Raw genomic sequence first — 14,663 nt, 5'->3', positions numbered from 1 at the left:
AAATGCAGAAATCACCGGTCTTCTGTGTCCTTCGCGCTGGGAGTTGGAGACTGCAGCTGTTCCTATTCGGCCATCTTGCTCCGCCCCCCCAGTCTCACTTTCTATAATTCATTTTACCAACCTCAGAACACGGCCTGGACCCCCAAGGGTCATGCTTGCCTTAGCAGTCCTAGATTTCTCTGATGCAGCTCTGCTCATCTACCAACCCCTTTGATCTAGATCCTTTGGTACCTACTCTGACTTCCACACCCCAGAACTCTTTGCCATCCTGTTCATTTAGTAATGCCACTGGGTAACATTTCTGTTCAAGTACAGCTTGACAGTTACACCCTTGGCTTATCTTGCACTAAGTTGTAGTTTGCACTTCCCATGTCCACATCTAAGCTTTCTATCTGGGGAAATCAATTACAGGTATACCAAAATGTAACCTGACAGCGAGAAAAATATGGGAAAAATATGAAAACTAGCCATCACAGCCTGGCTACCAGATCAAAGACAACTGAGTTAACTCTAAAACCCAAAAAGCTACCTTTGATTGGCATTGGTTCAGAAATTGTATCTGAATACGGATCTCAGTGGAACATATGAAGCAAACTGAGAAATTTTGGAGGGGCTCATGTAGGTCAAGTTATGACAGAACAAATGCCACAATCTTTTTCTACCTTACAAGTTATTCTACAGATGACCCTATATATGTCAACTATAAGCAGTATGAGCAAGAAATCCATCTCTTTCATTGTCTGGAGCATAACACACATTTGACAACAAATATAGCACATGCATAATATATGATTATTTAAATAAATGATTATTTGCAAAATATTTCAATTTCTTGATATTTCTCATACTCACGTTATCTGAGGCGTTATCAGGACTCTAGTCTCATAAACCATACTAACTGGCTTTGCATAAATAATTTTAGTTTTGTTTAATTTTTTTTAAATATTAGAATTCTTACCCAAACTGTAGTGGGACAAGTTTCTAAAGTGACAGAAACCTGCTTACAACTGTCCCAGAAATTTTGATTCTATGCCCTTAGCACGTGACATCACTTTTTCTGGCATCCTAGTTTCTTTCCCTTTTTTAAAGATTTAATAGTAATGATAGTCCTTTTTCAGTATCATTATGAGAATGTATTATACAAATGAAAGAAATGTCTAAAATATCTGTTGCAAGGCCTGCAACACAAACCATAATGGCATGATAAATGACATTAGGTATCATCAAACAAATAAATATTTGAGCTCAGACCAGGTATGTGGTCTTGTGAGGATGATAAGAATAGTTGATTTGCAAACTCTGCCCTTGGGAGCTTTTAGTACGGTGAAAGATGTAAGACATGTTTAACAACAATGGCAATACCAGCAGCAGTAGTTATACCGAAGAGCAGTACTGAATTTACAAAGATACAAGGGGCACTTTTCCACAAAGGCAGTTAAAGAAAATAGGATTTAAGCATGGGCTGCAGGCACGGGAAGCAGGAAAAGCAGAGCCTGGGAAACAGCAAAAATCTGGAGAATGGAAAATTAAATAATAGGGTAAATAGACATTGGGTATAATAGTTTGTGTAGAATACCAGTTCACCTAGAAAAAAATGAAAGATATGGCTAGGAAAGCAAGTTATAGTCATATAGGGTTTGGGATATCAGACTGAGATGTTTGAAATATATCCACAGGCAGTGGGTATCAGTGATGGTTTTAGTTATGAAGGGACATGCCCATAATTTGTTTTAAAAGATTAGACTTCTTGCTCGAAGAAAAATTTTAGAGACAGAATCATATTGAAGGGTGTTGTTAGAAAGCTGGGAGGCATTGATACCACCGAAACTATAAATATCTATGTCATAATGGAGACAACTAGAATGGTGACATAACATTTCCTGTGTTTCCTACTTCGTCTGTCTTAACTCAGGGTAGAAAAGCACATGAGAAAATTTTCATTCTAATTCAAAGAGAAAAATGGTTAGCTTGACAGGAAGGACCTCTGTATCAATAATAAAGTGGAGGAGCACCAGTGCTCTGACAGGGGAGCACCATTTTTGAAAATGATCCCTGAGAACTTTTGTTTTGAATGCTCTTATCTTCTAAGAGTGCTGTCCTGTATCCCTATCACACTTTCAGAGAGAGAGCATCTTAGATATTTTCACTTTAATGAGAAAAAATTCAATATTTCAATGGACTTAAATGGTTTATTCTTCCTTCAATAAAAGAGCATAAGAAGTTAATAAGATGGTACTGAAAACCTTTTTGGCCATGTATGATACTACCCCTAGAATGCCACATAAAAATATGAACTTTTCAGATGAGCACTGAGATTTAGGAAGAGAAAATACCAGTATTATTTATAATCTCTCTCTCTCTAAACGGTCTTCAAATACTTTGCAAAGGTTATCTTGGAGATCCTCACTAGGAGGCAGGTAACTAGTAACTATGGCCATTTTATTGAATGGATATGGGTGATCATGTGTAGATAGATAAAACCTAAGCCTGGCTTCACAAATCCAAGCATAGAATTATTTCAAAACTTGATCAATACATAGGAAAATTTGAGAGCCATTCAAAGTTACACTTTAACGAATATAGGGAGGAAAAGCTGGCATGAACTAACCCATTCCATGCCTACTCAGTGATGTTTTGGTGGCTGCCAAGGCAACTAAGTTGACCTCCTAATATTTTTATAGGAATGTAGTTTTGAGTAACTTGATCAGTTAATGCATTGGCTCTTCACAATACGCCATACAATGATAGCTACAGAAGTGTCCGGGCTTTCCTGATTTGAAAGGAGTAAGATTATTCATTGAGTGAATGGCACTCAGCTAGGCACTCCCTGGAAGATGTAAAGATAAATAATGATCAGTGTCATAATTAGCATACTACAGGGAGTAGGAGAGGGAAAGAAAGAAATGTTCACTGGACTGAGATAAATAGACTGACTGTTTATGGAAGTATTAAGTATGTGTTTGGTGATGAAATGTTGGTGCCGCAAAATTTGAGAGTTGGAAATAAAATACCATCTAATTTCAGTTTTAATAAAATATAATTATAAACATAGACAAAATGTATTTTGTTAACACACAAAATGTTTCAAACACATAGGACTTTTTAAAATATTTTCTTCAAAACCCCAATAAAGTAGAAATTACCACAATCTCCATGTTGTAGACAGGAAAACTAGGACTTAAAGAGAAAAACTCATATTGCAAATTCAAAACCAAATTATCATATGGAAGCACAACTTTGAATGTCAAAGAGAATTTACTCCAATAAAGATCTTAAAATGGATGTGTATTAGTCCATTCTCACACTGCTGTAAGGACATACCTGAGACTGGGTGATTTACAAAGAAAAGAGGTTTAACTGACTCTCAGTTCCACATGGCTGGGGAGGCCTCAGGAAACTTAAAATCATGGCAGAAAGCACCTCTTCACAGGGTGGCAGGAGAGAGAATGAGTGCTGAGTGAAGGGGGAAGCCCCTTATAAAACCATCAGATTTGGTGAGAACGCACTCACCATCGAAAGAACAGCATGGCAGGAACCGGCCCCATGATTCAATTACCTCCCACTGGGTCCCTCCCACCACGGGTGGGGATTATGGGATTACAATTCAAGAAGAGATCTGGGGGGGACACAAAGGCAAACCACATCAGATATTTAAGGAATGAATTATAAAGCAAGTCTTTCACATTAATTCATGTTTCCATTCTACATTCTTTTTTTTCAGTCCAATCTCTGAGTTCTTTATTTTCATATCCTAGCAACTTTCAACAGAAATGCAGAAGGTAAATATTCCAACCAAAGAATTATAAGGTGGCATATGTTAAAAATGAAGAATGAAGAGGCTGTGATTTTTATTTCCATCTAAGTTCTCTTCAGTGCGCTAGAATTCTACTAAATGCCTCTTGAAATTACTCAGCCATCCACTTTCTCTTGTTGTTAGGAAACATATGAAGCTATGACAATTGAACTGCTTGATCATATAGGCTGATTGTAGCACAAGGCCTGTGTAGACTATAACTTTATTTCAAGTCCTGTGTGATTGTGGTGTTTGAAAGGTCTAGGCAGGGGACAACAAGAGGCAGGAATAAAGGCACTTTAACTTTTCATTGGTTAAAACAAGTTCTCCACAGAATTATGCCAGTGGGAAAACTGAATCTCTGTCTGGAATTTTACAAAGAGGCATAAAAAGAACAGATTGGGTCATCTGCATATGTTAAAAGTAAAATAACATAGATTTTATACAAATAATTAAGATGAAAGGACCTAACATTGGTATCTGATAATTCTGTAATTGTATATGAATTACATTCATTGTGAGTCTGCACCAGATCAATGAGTTGACATTGAACTATCAATATCTCTTAGCCTTACAATCTCCACATCATTAGATTTCCAAGGAAATTCTTGTGAGTCAAATATGTATTTTCAAAGAGAGGTGTGCATTATGCATCATATGGTGAAAAAGAAAAAAACAAGAGATGTGGTTACAACTTATTTTACCAATAACTAGCTGTATAACCTTGGAACTTAACCTTCACCTTCTTGAGTCTCACTTTTATTATTTGCAATGCCAGAAATTGAGATAAATGACTTCTAGGTTATTCAACCTCTAGTATAGCTGTGATGTTTAGGCATAAGTGCTGTGACTCCAAAAAGTGTATTTATTTTCATAAGCTTAGCAGATAACTAAAAAAAAAAAAAAAAAACTATGGTTTTCCACTTTTACAGTATTTTGGATTATGATATCACTATTAAATCTTCAGAATCTCAAATACTCTCAATTAAGAATTTGAGTTTTAAGAATAGTATAGCTTCCTTCAAAACATTGATCAACAAGACAGACCCAATTGAAAATATAATCACATACCCAGAGCGACTTCAAAACCAGTGGTTTCTTAAAATAAAAGTTTGCTATGAAACTAAAGCTACAACTGTCATAGCAGAAATGGAGCCAAGTTGAAAGAATGCAAATCGTATTCACTGTCCAGGACAAAAAACTCTTTATTCCTTAATATAATAGCCCCCTGACTTTTGTTCATTTAAAATTCACTGGAAAACACTAGGTATATATTGCTGTATTACTGGAAAAAAGTCCTGTAAATATTATAAGGAGGTAGAAAGTCTCCTTTCCAATTGACCCTATGTAAGAAGACTTTCATTTCATATATATATGTGTGTGTATATATATACACACACATATATATACACATACACATACATATATGATCCATATATACTAATCAGCCATGAAGAAAATCATTCTCTAACAACTTCAGAGGGTATAACCATTTTCTTGAAATCCCTAGAGACCTTACACTCATCTCATCTCTATGTTATTCAATATATATGTACCAAATATATCTACGCCAAGGTAGTTCATATACAAAACAATATTTGGGAAAGGTAATTAAGTTACATAAAGCTAATATTAGATTTGTTTTTAAAAGATCATTTAGGATTAATAAATATGCATCTGTGTGGGTAAGTCTTGGGTCTTCCAAAGAAATAGAAAAAAAAAAACAAATTTGGGAATATGCAATAGCAGGACACATGCTATCACTTCCATGAATGTGTGTGACAGCTGTATTAATATTAATAACTAACTATGCTATGCTATTTCCAGGATTTCACAAATTAACCCCAGGGTCCATTGTATATCGTTAAAAGCACCAAGTGTATGTTTTATGTGGACAACAATACTGGTAGAGTATGAAAATTTGGAAGAATAATGTAGAATATCTGGTAAAACATTTATCTATATATCATTATTAGTCTCTATTTCTCTTCTTCAATATCAGGGCTCAAATTTTCTTCTTCAGGGGTTTAATTACTATGAATATAAGTAACTATTTAGATAGAGGAAATTTAAGGCATTGAGATATTTTTCTAATGTACTGTACATGAAACAGGTACTCTATAGATGAATGGTTGTTAACTTATTATTTACATTTGACTTTCCATGGAGTTGACATGGCCTCTCTCTTTGAAAACATATCATTTAAATTAATATAAAACATTTTAATTTTTAAGTTTAAAGCATAGCCCCCATTAGTATAACTCCTTTAAGGGGCTATTCTCAATAAAATCTTCTGAGGTAAGATTTCCAAATAGGATGTAAAAGATGAAAGTTTCAAAGTTTTGGCCTGGGGCCAAAGAGCTATGTGTTATCTACTTATTCTGGGAAGTAGAGAAGAAAACAGTTAGGGTAAAAGAAAAAAAAACACCATATGGGCAGAAAGAATGGGTATTGATGTGTTGGGATAAGAACTGAGTTTAAAGAAAGAATGAATCCTGTTGCAGATGCTAAAGGTTTCAGATTTCATGTTCATGCTGCCTCTTACTACTTACAAATATTTACATAATTGGACTTTTTTATTTAAAACTATACTAATTTCTGTAGATGTCATCTTACCACAAACATTGGAGAAAACTAGGTAAATAGCAAAACACTGATAATTTAATAGTAAAGCATGAAGGGAACATAGATTTAATGTTTTCTTAAATATGGCAGCCCATTGTGTTCCATGACCTCAACCTAGAGGGCATTTCTTTCCACAAAAAGAGTCAAAGCAGGACTTCTAACCTGAAATGTCTGCCTGAGTAGCACAGAGAAATCATTTCACTCTAGGGCAGCCATAACCTTTTCCCAAACATATACTAGAGGAGAGAAAAATCCCATGACTTCTGGCATCCCTCAAACCTGTAAAACAAAATTAGACAAAATGTGAAGTAGAACCATAGGAATATATTTGAGAAACTAAGAAATTGCAGAAATAGACTGAAATAAAACCTGCAATGGCTCTCTAAACCTAGCTTCTGTCAAGGTGGAAGTCAGAAAATTTGCTTTAGATATCACGCCAGGACAACAAAAGACCATACAAAGAACACGAGGACAGAAGCACTTCCCTGGACTTGACACAGGTGAGCTTCACCAATTTCTTAGTAAAGAAAAATTGGAAATATTACCCAAACAACTGTGTTTCCTGCTAAGTATTATTCTAATATTTCTATCAATATACACAGAAGTTGACTATTTAGCAAATCATGTGTTATTTATACCATGGTATAGTTTCATTCATCGAATAACTCATTTGTTGGTGCAATAATTCTAAATTAAATATATTCTTCCAGGGTTGCTGTCTGTACAAGTCCAAAGTCTTTGTGTTATGTTTACATAAATACAACAGCAATAAACTTCCAAAGATTTGAGGAAGGATTCTCCATACTATTTTTTAGTTCAAATCAAAGTATTTCGGGCCTAAACATTTACTTAAAGTTGCTATAAAGGTGCGAGTTGCATGTCTAACCCATGGATTGGTATACAGCATTTTAAGCTGATAACTCAAGATTCATAAATCTTTCCCTAAAAAAGTTAAACAAGAGAAAATCCTAGCCAAATCCAAACGGGTAAACATTTCTACAAATTTTTTACAACTTCATTTTGCTCATCTTGCCCTCTTAATAAATCAAAACACAAGAAATTTTGAAATTCACCCTATGATAATCTTTATGATGACTGAAGGTATAAATTCAAATGGTAAAGTAGAAACTCCAGGTAAGGAATTTGCTGTTTTCCCACACAATTTTTCTCCCTCTCAAAATATGCCCCCACCACTCAATTGCTCTGCAATCCAACTCACAGGAATGAAACTTAGTCTTTAAAAAAATTAAACCACTAATAAGAAGGGAGTTATCTTTCTGGCAGAGATTTTTGTTCTTCTAATCTGGAAACTAAACTGGTTTTGTGTAAAAAAAATCTGTAAATATACTGGAGATTGGAAAAAAGCACTTACAGGTTTTGAGATGATACTCATCTGGTTCTTGTCTTGAGAAATTGTACTTCTTCTCTTTCTAGATTTGACTGCTATGTGGCTTATAAAGATACATTGTTTTACTTTTTAACATACTTTTTTATTATACTTTAAATTGTGGGATACATGTGCATAACGTGCAGGTTTGTAGCATAGGTATAAACGTGCCATGGTGGTTTGGTGCACCCATCAACCCGTCATCTACGTTAGGTATTTCTCCGAATGCCAATCCACCCCTAGCCCTCCACCCCCTGACAGGCCCCAGTGTGTGATGTTCCCCTCCCTGTGTCCATGTGTTCTCATTGTTCAACTCCCACTTATGAGTGAGAACATGCAGTATTTGGTTTTCTGTTCTTGTGTTAGTTCGATGAAAATGATGGTTTCCAGCTTCATCCATGTCCCTGCAAAGGACATGAACTCATCCAACTCATCCTATTTTATAGTTTCATAGTATTCCATAGTGTATATGTGCCACATTTTCTTTATCCAGTCTATCATTGATGGGCATTTGGGTTGGTTCCAAGTCTTTGCTATTGTGAACAGTGCTATAATAACCATATGTGTGCATGTGTCTTTATAGTAGAAAAATTTATATCCTTTGGGTATATACCCAGTAATAGGTTGCTAAGTCAAGTGGTATTTCTAGTTCTAAATCCTTGAGGAATTGCCACACTGTCTTCCACAATGGTTGAACTAATTTACACTCCCACCAACAGTGTAAAAGCATTCCTATTTCTCCACATCTTCTCCAGCATCTGTTGTTTCCTGACTCTTTAATAATCGCCATTCTAAATGGCGTGAGATGGTATCTCATTGTGGTTTTGATTTGCATTTCTTTAATGACCAGTGATGATAAGTTTTTTCTCCTATGTTTGTTGGCAGCACATATGTCTTCTTTTGAGAAGTGTCTATTCATATTCTTTGCCCACTTTTTGATGAGGTTGTTTGTTTTTCTTCTTGTAAATTTGTTTAAGTTCTTTGTAGATTCTGGATATTAGCCCTTTGTCAGATGGATAGACTGCAGAAATTTTCTCCCATTCTATAGGTTGCCTATTCACTCCAATGATAGTTTCTTTTGCTGTGCAGAGTCTCTTTAGTTTAATCAGATCCCATTTGTCAATTTTGACTTTTGTTGCCATTGCTGTTGGTGTTTTAGTCATGAAGTCTTTCCCCATGCCTTCTTCCTGAATGGTATTGCCTAGGTTTTCTTTTAGGGTTTTGTATGGTTTTAGGTCTTATGTTCATGTCTTTAATCCATCTTAATTTTTGTAGAAGGTGTAAGGAAGGGGTCCAGTTTCTGTTTTCTGCATATGACTAGCCAGTTTTCCCAAGACCATTTATTAAACAGGGAATTCTTTCCCCATTGCTTGTTTCTATGGGGTTTGTCAAAGACCAGATAGTTGTAGATGTGTGGCATTACTTCTGAGCCCTCTGTTCTGTTCCATTGGTCTATATATCTGTTTTGGTACCAGTACCATGCTGTTTTGGTTGCTGTAGCTTTGTAGTATAGTCTGAAGTCAGTTAGCATGATGCCTCCAGCCTGGTTCTTTTTGCTTAGGATTGTCTTGGCTATATGGGCTTTTTTTGGTTCCATATGGAATTTAAAGTAGTTTTTCCTAATTCTGTGAAGAAAGTCATTGGTAGCTTGATGGGGATAGCATTGAATCTATAAATTCCTTTGGACAGTATGGCCATTTTCATGATATTGATTCTTCCTATCCATGAGCATGGAATGTTTTGCCATTTGTTTGTGTCCTCTCTTATTTCCTTGAGCAGTGGTTTGCAGTTCTCTTTGAAGGGTCTTTCACATGCCTTATAAGTTGTTTTCCTAGGTATTTTATTATCTTTGTAGCAATTGTGAATGGGAGTTTACTCATGATTTGGCTCTCTGTTTGTCTACTATTGTTGTATAGGAATGCTTGTCCTGTTGTATAGGAATGCTAATCCAGAGGAGTAGGATTCACTGAGCCAGTCTGAGCAGGGAAAGCATGAACACATAGTGTTAGGTTTACATTATTACATTTTCATTATTCTGTTCTGTTTGTGGTTTGTTTGTTTACTTGGTTTTTTACTACTATTGGCTCTGGTTTACTAGACTGCTGTTATTATTGTTGTTTTATTTTTACCATTCTTGGAACTAATATGTAAATTAGAAGAGCAAATAGAAAAAAAAACCATTTAATGGCATGGTATATTTTGCTGTTATTAGAATAATAGAAAGTAGATAACATTAAATCTTCATTAACCAAAATTAATATACTGATTTTAGAGGAGACCTGAAAAAGAAAAAATAAAATAAAATTACAGTATCTTGTTAACCAGAGCCAATTCTAATCCTGTGGCAAGCAGATTTTAAGATCAATATGGTGGTGTGCATCTCTACTCACAAACACTCAGGAGGCTTAGGCAGGAGGATCCCTTGAGCCCTGGAGTTTGAGGTTACAATGAACTATGATCATATTATTGCACTCCAGCCTGGGCAACAAGTGAGACTCCATCCCTAAAACACATTAAAACAATTTTAATTTAATTTAATTTAAAAATGATCACAGTCCTATGATCTCTGCTTTGTGCTGTTGACATCCTTATGAATTTCCTTCCCTTGAATGCGGGCAGTACCTGTGCTTTGCTTCCAACCAACAGAATGTGGTAAAGGCGATAGGCTTTACTCATGATTATGTTACATTGTATAGTATTTACTCTCACCAGCAAACTTTCTCTATTCTCTTTCGGTCCCCTTGCTGGCTTTGAAAAAGCGAACTGCCATGAAATGTAAAATCACAGGGAACCGAATGTGGCCAACAACTATGTGAGGGGGCAGTGGACCTTCCCCTGGGTGAGCCTCCAGATGAGAACTCAGCCACAGACAACACCCGCATTACAGCTTGTCATATCCTAAGCAAAGGACCCAGTTAAACTACACCCAGACTTCTGACCTACAAAGACTCTAAATTTTCTTGTTTCAAGACACTAAGTTTGTGGTAATTTGTTGTTTATACAATACAATTTCATAATCAAAAAGTAGATTTAAAATATAAACGACCCCTGAGAAAACATCAAATGGCGGATGACACCGGTGCAGCGGGGGCCGGAAGCCCCTGGTGGCGCTGGGATGGGGAACCGCGGTGGCTTCCGCGGAGGTTTCGGCAGTGGCATCACGGGCCGGGGTTACGGCCATGGACGGGGCCGGGCCGAGGCCGCGGAGCTCGCGGAGGCAAGGCCGAGGATAAGGAGTGGATGCCCGTCACCAAGCTGGGCCGCTTGGTCAAGGACATGAAGATCAAGTCCCTGGAGGAGATCTACCTCTTCTCCCTGCCCATTAAGGAATCTGAGATCATTGACTTTTTCTTGGGGGCCTCTCTCAAAGACGAGGCTTCAAAGATTATGCCGGTGCAGAAGCAGACCCGTGCTGGCCAGAGCACCAGGTTCAAGGCGTTTGTTGCTATCGGGGACTGCAACGGCCACGTCGGCCTGGGTGTTAAGTGCTCCAAGGAGGTGGCCACCACCATCCGTGGGGCCATCATCCTGGCCAAACTCTCCATTGTCCCTGTGCGCAGAGGCTACTGGGGGAACAAGATCGGCAAGCCCCACACCGTCTCCTGCAAGGTGACAGGCAGCTGCGGCTCGGTGCTAGTGCACCTCATCCCTGCACCCAGGGACACTGGCATCGTCTCGGCGCCTGTGCCCAGGAAGCTGCTCACGATGGCTGGTATCGATGACTGCTACACCTCAGCCCGGGTCTGCACTGCCACCCTGGGCAACTCCGGTAGGTGGTCCAGGCATGGGACATAGCCATGGTCTCTCAGTTCCGCTTAACCACACGGGTCCGGTGGGTGCTTGGCGTGTTTTCAGGGAGGCAGAGAAAGGCTCTCCTAATGCACGACAGAGCCGCCCAGAATGGCCTCTCTGTTCCTAGGAGTGCAAAAATTTTGGGGTTGGGAGACTTGCCTCAAGCACACCACTGACCCTCCTGGGGTTCTTTTGTTGTGCAGCCAAGGCCACCTTTGATGCCATCTCTAAGACCTACAGCTACCTGACCCCTGACCTCTGGAAGGAGACTGTATTTATCAAGTCTCCCTATCAGGAATTCACTGACCACCTTGTCAAGACCCATACCAGGGTCTCCATGCAGCGGACCCAGGCTCCAGCTGTGGCTACAACATAGGGTTTTTATACAAGAAAAATAAAGTGAATTAAGCCTGTTACTGTCTAAAACACACACACACACACACACACACACACACACACACACACACACATATATATATATACACACACACATACATACATATATATATATATAAAATGCCCCATCAGAAAAAGTATGTTAGTCTAAATTGCTTTCATGAGAGCCTTTCCTTTAATAGATATAATAGTGAAATGGAGACTGGAAATGATATAGAAAGTACTGTGGAAATAGGAGAAACTTGCATTAATTACTCAAGAAGAGTAATCATTTAAAAATTTAACAAACAGATGAAACTACTGTATTGTTAGAATCAAACATCCAAATCATTAATCAACCTGGGATCTCTGCCAGAATTGCCATCTCTTTGTAATATTGCAAAGTCACTGTTTCTCCAGCTGCTCTTACAGATCTAGAGTTTTCTTGGATGGTTCATGTGAACACCAAATTCTGGTCACTTTATCTCTATGGGCTTGTAACTCCTGACCTCTCCTTTTCATATGGTTTCCACTCACTGAGTCCTCATCACTCCTGATCTATTTAATAGCATATCAACTAGTCTTCAAGCCTCATTTATTGAACAAAAACATGAAGTTCAATGTCTGCACAATGTGGCAGATTGCGCAATAAAACATTGTATAAACTGTCATCACAGTGTCTTTGTAAGCGACAGACCTACTCAAATAAAAAAAAATCTATCAAAGGCAAACCATTATCAAAGAGATTATCTGATTTTGTATTTCAGTAAACATTCAATCAGTCAATCTATTAAAAATAGCCTAGAACAGTCAAATGTTTTACTTAGCTAAGTAAAATAAAATGAAATCTCCATTTTTATGAAAATGCAATATATTTTAACATATAAAAGTAATAAACCTTTAAATACTGTTTGCTTAATGCTAAAATACAGATATTAATAGTATTTACCTGATAGGGTTATTGTGAGAATAAGTGAAAGAATATGCTTAAAGTCCTGGGAATACCACATGGGACATAATAAATATTCAGTAAATTATAGTAATTTGTGTTATTGGGATTCCTATTTAAATTTTCACCATAATCAAGCATTATTTTTAAAATAAACAACAGAAAGTTAAGATAGATAAAACCCTCATTATAAAAGACAGTCTTTTCAAGAAAAGCTAATTGATAACGTTATACTGATATGCATATGCACAGAAGTTATTTAAGGAACTATTACACTAATTCAGGAACAGTAACTATGACCTCTGACATGAGAATTAAAACTCAGGTTTTAGACATTGAGAAGATCGATTTAAGATAACTTGATTGATTGCATGTGAGGAGTAGATGAAGAGATGCTTCAAGAATAACTTCTAGTTCAACCACTGTAGAAGACAGTGTGGTGATTCCTCAAGGATCTAGAACTAGAAATACCATTTGACCCAGCCATCCCATTACTGAGTATATATCCAAAGGATTATAAATCATGCTACTGTAAAGACACATGCACACGTATGTTTATTCCGGCACTATTCACAATAGCAAAGACTTGGAACCAACCCAAATACCCGTCAATGATAGATTGGATTAAGAAAATGTGGCACATATACACCATGGAATACTATGCAGCCATAAAGAAGGATGCGTTCATGTCCTTTGTAGGGACATGGATGAAGCTGGAAACCATCATTCTCAGCAAACTATTGCAAGGACAGAAAACCAAACACTGCATGTTCTCATTCATGGTGGGAATTGATCAATGAGAGCACCTGGACACAGGAAGGGGAACATCACACACCGGGGCCTGTCATGGGGTGGGGGAAGGTGGGAGGGAGAGCATTAGAAGATATACCTAATGTAAATGATGAGTTAATGGGTGCAGAACACCAATATGGCACATGTATACATATGTAACAAACCTGCACGTTGTGCACATGTACCGTAGAATTTAAAGTATAATAATTTTTTTAAAAATGAATGACTTCTGTATTTTAGGCTTGGGAGACAACTTGAGGCACCACTGACATTAACTAAGGTGAGAATTATAAAGAAAGAGGTATTCAATCCAGTCTTTCATATGTTAAATTTAAGGTTATGTAGAAATTCTGGATGGCAATAACCAACAGGCAATAGAAAGATTTCTCTGTCTGTAGATTAAACAACTGGAGGGCAGAAACCTTGTTGTACTCATTTTGTCATGTTTCTTCAAGTATAGTCCTTTGCACAAGAAAGTATTCAATAAAAAATGTTAATTCAATTGACAGTTCTATTTGGTAAGGGTCAGAAGGCCCAAGAAAAAAAGAGGTAATAAGAATCAAAATGCCCATTCTTTTTTTCAATCAAAATTCAGCAGAGACCAGACATATTCACAAATGTTTACTGCCTTACCAATCAAGAACAAAAGCAGTGAGTGTTGCAAAGATTAGAATTGATTTTAAAGTCCTACAGTTTTGCCAAATTTCTTAAAGGTTTTTAAATAATTTCATATAATTTTTATTGTATTTAAAAAGTCCTTGATATCAAATATTTAGCTTACTTCCATTCATCTGCCACTTAAAATAAACTAAAATACCAAATATTTTCAAACTCTTCTAAATGAGATCTCTAAGTACCATCAAGTCCTTCCCCTGTTGGACAGATTGCTTTGTGCAATTCATATTGTATCTATGAAATCCAATTTCTGAATAAAGCCTGTGATCAGACTC

At 37.1% G+C, this 14,663-nt stretch overlaps 1 pseudogene across 1 annotated transcript; it reads left to right on the top strand.

Annotated features, from left to right (window-relative positions):
* The first annotated feature begins 10,854 nt into the window (after positions 1–10,854).
* LOC105511630 lies at positions 10,855–12,017 on the top strand (annotated as a pseudogene). The gene is made up of 2 exons (XR_001001739.1): positions 10,855–11,574; positions 11,801–12,017. The product of XR_001001739.1 is annotated as a 40S ribosomal protein S2-like (transcript).
* Positions 12,018–14,663: the final 2,646 nt, after the last annotated feature.

The sequence above is a fragment of the Colobus angolensis genome, unplaced genomic scaffold (genome assembly GCF_000951035.1).
Source record: "Colobus angolensis palliatus isolate OR3802 unplaced genomic scaffold, Cang.pa_1.0 Scaffold201, whole genome shotgun sequence".
Lineage (NCBI taxonomy): Eukaryota > Metazoa > Chordata > Mammalia > Primates > Cercopithecidae > Colobus > Colobus angolensis.
Note: the sequence above shows the minus strand (reverse complement) of the source record. Positions and strands in the feature narration are given on the sequence as shown.